General features: G+C 45.7%; 5 non-coding genes across 5 annotated transcripts; all 5 read right to left on the bottom strand.

The window, feature by feature from the left end:
- Positions 1-737: 737 nt before the first annotated feature.
- On the bottom strand, positions 738-811 carry trnan-guu. The gene has a single exon. It is a non-coding gene; the product is annotated as a tRNA-Asn (tRNA).
- A 1,993-nt stretch (positions 812-2,804) lies between these two features.
- trnat-ugu lies at positions 2,805-2,878 on the bottom strand. Its single transcript has one exon. It is a non-coding gene; the product is annotated as a tRNA-Thr (tRNA).
- Positions 2,879-3,277: 399 nt separating this feature from the next.
- Positions 3,278-3,351, bottom strand: trnan-guu. The gene has a single exon. It is a non-coding gene; the product is annotated as a tRNA-Asn (tRNA).
- Positions 3,352-5,353: 2,002 nt separating this feature from the next.
- Positions 5,354-5,427, bottom strand: trnat-ugu. Its single transcript has one exon. It is a non-coding gene; the product is annotated as a tRNA-Thr (tRNA).
- Positions 5,428-5,826: 399 nt separating this feature from the next.
- Positions 5,827-5,900, bottom strand: trnan-guu. The gene has a single exon. It is a non-coding gene; the product is annotated as a tRNA-Asn (tRNA).
- Between the last annotated feature and the right edge of the window lie 1,975 nt (positions 5,901-7,875).

Raw genomic sequence — 7,875 nt, 5'->3', positions numbered from 1 at the left:
GTATATTCAAGGCCAGCATTTTCTACCAATTATTGTTTGGTAAAATAGGTCTCACCCGCATAGCACTTTGTTGTCTTCCTGGTTTAGAGAGTAGAGCAGCCTCTGTGAGATCACCGGACAGAGTCAGTAATGACCATACATCAAAGACAGATTCGGAAACACTGACTGATTCAGTCAGAGATTTTAAGTGAACTTACCAAAGCAGGAGCATTTCCTGTTTTCAGATTTGAATAGGTAGAGGTTCCCGTGGACACATTAAGCTGTAGAGGCACTGCTGGGATTTGAAACCAGGTTCTCCTGTTTACAAGACAGGCGCTTTCACCCAAGCCACCAGCACCCGCCGCAGGCAACTGCGCTACCCTGTTTCAGGTGGTCTGGTTTTGGAATCAGTTCTTAGGATTGCCACGTTCTACTCGCTCACTCGCGTTTTTCTTGAAGCTGCGTAAACGCACATGAGGTTATTCTGGTTTTTGTCCTTGGGAAGTGGCGTATCGTTATTGAAAACTCCACTTAGGCACCGCTGGGATTTGAACCCAGGATCTCTTCCGCTTTGACCAGCGGAAAAGCGGACACGGTTGAGGCCTCTGGAGCCACAAGAGGAGAAAGGGATGAGCTTGGACTAGCGAGGCCAAGGGACAAAGTGGCACTGGTCCTGTTTGACAAGAGGGCCTTTGCAGCGGACCAACAAGTTCAAAGAGCACGGATAGAGCTTGCACTTCAGACGCCTAAATATTGACCGTCCCTGGGTGGGCTCGAACCACCATCCTCTCGGTTAACAGCCGAGCGCGCTAGCCAATTGCGCCACAGAGACACGTTGGGGTGCAGGCGTTCAAAAATCCCGTGTACTCGTCTTGCAGTCTCGGTTCCATGGAACCAGACAGGAAGTCCATCATCCAGAGTTTCCTCTCCACTGATGTTTGGTCTTCTGAAAGTTCCTCCCTCAGTCAGATCTTCTTCCTCTCTCTGGTTGTTGGTCTTCATCGGTACTGAAGATGGTCCAGTGGGGAAGGACGCCGACTGGAGACCCAGAGTTGTGGGTTCAAACCTCGCCTCAGCCATCTGAGGTACGTGAGAAATGTGTCTGTGTGTGTGTTCAATAAACCGAAACTCAAAAACGTTCAAAGCGTCCGAAATCTCGTTGCGTTCGTTTCCCGTCGTGAATTTCCGCATTTGTCCGACTTCAACACAACCGACCTTCAAGGGATTACGGTACAGCTAAGTAAGGTAAGGCTAGCTAGCTTGCTTGATCAAACCAGCTAGCTCTCTCTCTTTGGACTTATTTTACTTTACCAAACAAGTAAGAAAGAAGTGATACACAACGTACAAGATTTCAATATAAAACAAGGATAATAAAAGTCCTCATCTGAGTCTGGATGTGGATCCTGGTTCTGATCTTTGTACCATCGGTTATTGTTGAGAAATGTTCAGTTAAATGATGAAGTTCTTCTGGTTCATGTCAGGATTCAGATCCACGTTCGTGATCTGAATATTGATTGATTCCAATCTTTGGAAAAAATAATTACAATAACTTTGTTTATAGCACTTTTCAAATCCAAGTTACAAGGTGCTGCACAGCAGAAACAAATAAAGCTCCATACTTAAAAAAAAAAAAATGAATCAACAGCAATAAAACAAAGTTTATTAAAACACCATAGGATAAAAGTGAGACCTAAGAAAGTATTTAAAAGAGGCCCCTGAGTTTGCCTGTCTGAGAACTTCCACAGCTGACGGGCCTAGTGGAGAGATTATTAAAGGAGCCAGCTCTGGTCTGAAGGGGTCACTGTGATCTCTAACAGGGATAATGCTGCAGGTGGATTTCAGTGGAAAGATTCCTGAAACAGCAGCAGACATGTTTTACTTCCTACAGTGCGCTGGTCCATTGTGGTTCTGCTGAAGGGAGACTGGACTGCTCCCAATCACATCGTACTAGTACTCATGAAGAATGTCTCTCTGTCACAGCTCATGTTTAAAGCTGCAGTCTGTCTGGATTCATAATCTCTGAACCTGCAGAGCTCTCAGCTCCAGCATCATAACAGCTGCTTAGAATCCCCCGCAGGAGAAGCACCTAGGGGACTTGATCATCTGGATCCACCTGGATCCAAGGTGGAAGAACTGAATCCCTGCTTCTCACTTTGGAAACACGTCCATGTTCTGGTGATCTCTGATGCTTGCGTCACATTCAGCATGCTAATCTGTGGCACTGAACACCTGCGAAGGTGCTGCTACACCTGAGAGCGGACCTTTCAGTGATTTCAAATGACACATCAGATCAGAATTATGAACATAAAACAAAACCAGAGTTTACTGCAAGTGGACTTGAAGCTAGATCTTTTAGGTGGAAGGCCATTAGTCCACAGAGAACACAAGGACAGGGTTCGTCATCGTATTCACACCACTCAGAAGTCCAGAGTGTTTATGTTGGAAAGCAATCTCTCTTCCACAGCAGGACTTGAACCCAGAACACCTGTCCCAGAGGATATTCATTCCTTGGTGAAGCTGCTATAACAGGAAGCAGTTGGTTTCTGTATATTCAAGGCCAGCATTTCTACCAATTATTGTTTGGTAAAATAGGTCTCACCCGCAATAGCACTTGTTTGTCTTCCATGGTTTAGAGAATGTAGAGCAGCCTCTGGTGAGATCACCGGGACAGAAGTCAGTAATGACCAGTACATCAAAGGACAGATTCTGGAAACACTGAGCTGATTCAGTCAGAGGATGTTTAAGTGAACTTACCAAAGCAGGGAGCAATTTCCTGTTTTCAGATTTGAATAGGTAGAGGTTCCCGTGGACACATTAAGCTGTAGAGGCACTGCTGGGATTTGAAACCAGGTTCTCCTGTTTACAAGACAGGCGCTTTCACCGACTAAGCCACAGCACCCGCCGCAGGCAACTGCGCTACCTGTTTCAGGTGGTCTGGTTTTGGAATCAGTTCTTAGGATTGCCACGTTCTACTCGCTCACTCGCGTTTTTCTTGAAGCTGCGTAGAACGCACATGAGGTTATTCTGGTTTTTGTCCTTGGGAAGTGGCGTATCGTTATTGAAAACTCCACTTAGGCACCGCTGGGATTTGAACCCAGGATCTCTTCCGCTTTGACCAGCGGAAAAGCGGACACGGTTGAGGCCTCTGGAGCCACAAGAGGAGAAAGGGATGAGCTTGGACTAGCGAGGCCAAGGGACAAAGTGGCACTGGTCCTGTTTGACAAGAGGGCCTTTGCAGCGGACCAACAAGTTCAAAGAGCACGGATAGAGCTTGCACTTCAGACGCCTAAATATTGACCGTCCCTGGGTGGGCTCGAACCACCATCCTCTCGGTTAACAGCCGAGCGCGCTAGCCAATTGCGCCACAGAGACACGTTGGGGTGCAGGCGTTCAAAAAATCCCGTGTACTCGTCTTGCAGTCTCGGTTCCATGGAACCAGACAGGAAGTCCATCATCCAGAGTTTCCTCTCCAGACTGATGTTGGTGGATCTTCTGAAAGTTCCTCCCTCAGTCAGATCTTCTTCCTCTCTCTGGTTGTTGGTCTTCATCGGTACTGAAGATGGTCCAGTGGGGAAGGACGCCGACTGGAGACCCAGAGTTGTGGGTTCAAACCTCGCCTCAGCCATCTGAGGTACGTGAGAAATGTGTCTGTGTGTGTGTTCAATTAAACAAAACTCAAAAAACGTTCAAAGCGTCCGAAATCTCGTTGCGTTCGTTTCCCGTCGTGAATTTCCGCATTTGTCCGACTTCAACACAACCGACCTTCAAGGGATTACGGTACAGCTAAGTAAGGCTAGCTAGCTTGCTTGATCAAAGCCAGCTAGCTCTCTCTCTTTGGACTTATTTTACTTTACCAAACAAGAAAGTAAGAAAGAAGTGATACACAACGTACAAGAGATTTCAATATAAAACAAGGATAATAAAAGTCCTCATCTGAGTCTGGATGTGGATCCTGGTTCTGATCTTTGTACCATCGGTTATTGTTGAGAAATGTTCAGTTAAATGATGAAGTTCTTCTGGTTCATGTCAGGATTCAGATCCACGTTCGTGATCTGAATATTGATTGATTCCAATCTTTGGACAAAAATAATTACAATAACTTTGTTTATAGCACTTTTCAAATCCAAGTTACAAGGTGCTGCACAGCAGAAACATAAAGCTCCATACTTAAAAAAATAAAAATGAATCAACAGCAATAAAACAAAGTTTATTAAAACACCATAGGATAAAAGTGAGACCTAAGAAAGTATTTAAAAGAGGCCCCTGAGTTTGCCTGTCTGAGAACTTCCACAGCTGACGGGCCTAGTGGAGAGATTATTAAAGGAGCCAGCTCTGGTCTGAAGGGGGTCACTGTGATCTCTAACAGGGATAATGCTGCAGGTGGATTTCAGTGGAAAGATTCCTGAAACAGCAGCAGACATGTTTTACTTCCTACAGTGCGCTGGTCCATTGTGGTTCTGCTGAAGGGAGACTGGACTGCTCCCAATCACATCGTACTAGTACTCATGAAGAATGTCTCTCTGTCACAGCTCATGTTTAAAGCTGCAGTCTGTCTGGATTCATAATCTCTGAACCTGCAGAGCTCTCAGCTCCAGCATCATAACAGCTGCTTAGAATCCCCCGCAGGAGAAGCACCTAGGGGACTTGATCATCTGGATCCACCTGGATCCAAGGTGGAAGAACTGAATCCCTGCTTCTCACTTTGGAAACACGTCCATGTTCTGGTGATCTCTGATGCTTGCGTCACATTCAGCATGCTAATCTGTGGCACTGAACACCTGCGAAGGTGCTGCTACACCTGAGAGCGGACCTTTCAGTGATTTCAAATGACACATCAGATCAGAATTATGAACATAAAACAAAACCAGAGTTTACTGCAAGTGGACTTGAAGCTAGATCTTTTAGGTGGAAGGCCATTAGTCCACAGAGAACACAAGGACAGGGTTCGTCATCGTATTCACACCACTCAGAAGTCCAGAGTGTTTATGTTGGAAAGCAATCTTCTTCCACAGCAGGACTTGAACCCAGAACACCTGTCCCAGAGGATATTCATTCCTTGGTGAAGCTGCTATAACAGGAAGCAGTTGGTTTCTGTATATTCAAGGCCAGCATTTTCTACCAATTATTGTTTGGTAAAATAGGTCTCACCCGCAATAGCACTTGTTTGTCTTCCATGGTTTAGAGAATGTAGAGCAGCCTCTGGTGAGATCACCGGGACAGAAGTCAGTAATGACCAGTACATCAAAGGACAGATTCTGGAAACACTGAGCTGATTCAGTCAGAGGATGTTTAAGTGAACTTACCAAAGCAGGGAGCAATTTCCTGTTTTCAGATTTGAATAGGTAGAGGTTCCCGTGGACACATTAAGCTGTAGAGGCACTGCTGGGATTTGAAACCAGGTTCTCCTGTTTACAAGACAGGCGCTTTCACCGACTAAGCCACAGCACCCGCCGCAGGCAACTGCGCTACCTGTTTCAGGTGGTCTGGTTTTGGAATCAGTTCTTAGGATTGCCACGTTCTACTCGCTCACTCGCGTTTTTCTTGAAGCTGCGTAGAACGCACATGAGGTTATTCTGGTTTTTGTCCTTGGGAAGTGGCGTATCGTTATTGAAAACTCCACTTAGGCACCGCTGGGATTTGAACCCAGGATCTCTTCCGCTTTGACCAGCGGAAAAGCGGACACGGTTGAGGCCTCTGGAGCCACAAGAGGAGAAAGGGATGAGCTTGGACTAGCGAGGCCAAGGGACAAAGTGGCACTGGTCCTGTTTGACAAGAGGGCCTTTGCAGCGGACCAACAAGTTCAAAGAGCACGGATAGAGCTTGCACTTCAGACGCCTAAATATTGACCGTCCCTGGGTGGGCTCGAACCACCATCCTCTCGGTTAACAGCCGAGCGCGCTAGCCAATTGCGCCACAGAGACACGTTGGGGTGCAGGCGTTCAAAAAATCCCGTGTACTCGTCTTGCAGTCTCGGTTCCATGGAACCAGACAGGAAGTCCATCATCCAGAGTTTCCTCTCCAGACTGATGTTGGTGGATCTTCTGAAAGTTCCTCCCTCAGTCAGATCTTCTTCCTCTCTCTGGTTGTTGGTCTTCATCGGTACTGAAGATGGTCCAGTGGGGAAGGACGCCGACTGGAGACCCAGAGTTGTGGGTTCAAACCTCGCCTCAGCCATCTGAGGTACGTGAGAAATGTGTCTGTGTGTGTTCAATAAAACAAACTCAAAAAACGTTCAAAGCGTCCGAAATCTCGTTGCGTTCGTTTCCCGTCGTGAATTTCCGCATTTGTCCGACTTCAACACAACCGACTTCAAGGGATTACGGTACAGCTAAGTAAGGCTAGCTAGCTTGCTTGATCAAAGCCAGCTAGCTCTCTCTTTGGACTTATTTTACTTTACCAAACAAGAAAGTAAGAAAGAAGTGATACACAACGTACAAGAGATTTCAATATAAAACAAGGATAATAAAAGTCCTCATCTGAGTCTGGATGTGGATCCTGGTTCTGATCTTTGTACCATCGGTTATTGTTGAGAAATGTTCAGTTAAATGATGAAGTTCTTCTGGTTCATGTCAGGATTCAGATCCACGTTCGTGATCTGAATATTGATTGATTCCAATCTTTGGACAAATAATTACAATAACTTTGTTTATAGCACTTTTCAAATCCAAGTTACAAGGTGCTGCACAGCAGAAACAAATAAAGCTCCATACTTAAAAAAAATAAAAATGAATCAACAGCAATAAAACAAAGTTTATTAAAACACCATAGGATAAAAGTGAGACCTAAGAAAGTATTTAAAAGAGGCCCCTGAGTTTGCCTGTCTGAGAACTTCCACAGCTGACGGGCCTAGTGGAGAGATTATTAAAGGAGCCAGCTCTGGTCTGAAGGGGGTCACTGTGATCTCTAACAGGGATAATGCTGCAGGTGGATTTCAGTGGAAAGATTCCTGAAACAGCAGCAGACATGTTTTACTTCCTACAGTGCGCTGGTCCATTGTGGTTCTGCTGAAGGGAGACTGGACTGCTCCCAATCACATCGTACTAGTACTCATGAAGAATGTCTCTCTGTCACAGCTCATGTTTAAAGCTGCAGTCTGTCTGGATTCATAATCTCTGAACCTGCAGAGCTCTCAGCTCCAGCATCATAACAGCTGCTTAGAATCCCCCGCAGGAGAAGCACCTAGGGGACTTGATCATCTGGATCCACCTGGATCCAAGGTGGAAGAACTGAATCCCTGCTTCTCACTTTGGAAACACGTCCATGTTCTGGTGATCTCTGATGCTTGCGTCACATTCAGCATGCTAATCTGTGGCACTGAACACCTGCGAAGGTGCTGCTACACCTGAGAGCGGACCTTTCAGTGATTTCAAATGACACATCAGATCAGAATTATGAACATAAAACAAAACCAGAGTTTACTGCAAGTGGACTTGAAGCTAGATCTTTTAGGTGGAAGGCCATTAGTCCACAGAGAACACAAGGACAGGGTTCGTCATCGTATTCACACCACTCAGAAGTCCAGAGTGTTTATGTTGGAAAGCAATCTTTCTTCCACAGCAGGACTTGAACCCAGAACACCTGTCCCAGAGGATATTCATTCCTTGGTGAAGCTGCTATAACAGGAAGCAGTTGGTTTCTGTATATTCAAGGCCAGCATTTTCTACCAATTATTGTTTGGTAAAATAGGTCTCACCCGCAATAGCACTTGTTTGTCTTCCATGGTTTAGAGAATGTAGAGCAGCCTCTGGTGAGATCACCGGGACAGAAGTCAGTAATGACCAGTACATCAAAGGACAGATTCTGGAAACACTGAGCTGATTCAGTCAGAGGATGTTTAAGTGAACTTACCAAAGCAGGGAGCAATTTCCTGTTTTCAGATTTGAATAGGTAGAGGTT

Source organism: Micropterus salmoides, unplaced genomic scaffold (genome assembly GCF_014851395.1).
Source record: "Micropterus salmoides isolate LMB-PRFRI ecotype aquatic unplaced genomic scaffold, ASM1485139v1 Ms_hic_scaffold_20, whole genome shotgun sequence".
NCBI classification, from domain to species: domain Eukaryota; kingdom Metazoa; phylum Chordata; class Actinopteri; order Centrarchiformes; family Centrarchidae; genus Micropterus; species Micropterus salmoides.
Note: the sequence above shows the minus strand (reverse complement) of the source record. Positions and strands in the feature narration are given on the sequence as shown.